The 819-nt window shown below is 35.4% G+C and overlaps 1 non-coding gene across 1 annotated transcript; it reads right to left on the reverse strand.

Annotated features, from left to right (window-relative positions):
* Positions 1-325: 325 nt before the first annotated feature.
* TRNAQ-UUG (transfer RNA glutamine (anticodon UUG)) lies at positions 326-398 on the reverse strand. Its single transcript has one exon. It is a non-coding gene; the product is annotated as a tRNA-Gln (tRNA).
* Between the last annotated feature and the right edge of the window lie 421 nt (positions 399-819).

Below are 819 nucleotides of genomic sequence, written 5' to 3' on the forward strand. Positions count from 1 at the left end.
CGTGACGATCTACTATGCTAGCAGTTGCGGCAGTAAAATCTCTTTCACGTTCTAACATAGAATGCATGACATTGAAATAATCATCTCCTAGAGGAGCGTGCATAATGGCATGCACATTTTTGAAAGAACTAGCTACTCGTAGGGTTCCAATATGAGCAGGACCAGCATACATCCAATAGGCTAATTTCACTTTATCTCTATCTCAATTTGATCTGTATTCCAATTCTACACCGCAAAAATATCCCTTTCTCTATTTAGAATCTTATCGAAATCATCTTTTCCTTCTATAAGTCTTTTTTTTTTCAATTCAATAATACTGTTCCACCTGGGACGGAAGGATTCGAACCTTCGAAATAACAGGACCAAAACCTGCTGCCTTACCGCTTGGCCACGCCCCATTATTGTTTTATAATAATCCATTAAGATAAATTGACGCAATGTTTTGAATCTGAATTGCATTATTATAATTCGATTCGTTATGCAATTATGCATAACCGGAGGGGCATAGATTCTGGAGTTAATCAGATATCTAACTATAGGGGAACCTAAAAAGAAACAAGAATATACATTCATTGGTCATTCCCTATCAGAATAGGTAAAATATTGTATAAATAAATGATCCCTTCCAACTCGAAAACTAAAAGTCTAATCTTGTCGAACAATTCGATTGATTGGCCAAATACTTTTAGATCTTTACATTATTCATCGGAGAATCAAAATGTCAGTTATCCTCAACTTCCATATTTGTCTAGACGATGCCGCTTTTCATTTGAATAATCCCTTTTTTGCCAAATTGCCTGAAGCTTATGCAATTTTTGA

Source organism: Cupressus sempervirens, chromosome 7 (assembly GCF_028749045.1).
Source record: "Cupressus sempervirens isolate cs-2001-9-10 chromosome 7, ASM2874904v1, whole genome shotgun sequence".
NCBI lineage: Eukaryota > Viridiplantae > Streptophyta > Pinopsida > Cupressales > Cupressaceae > Cupressus > Cupressus sempervirens.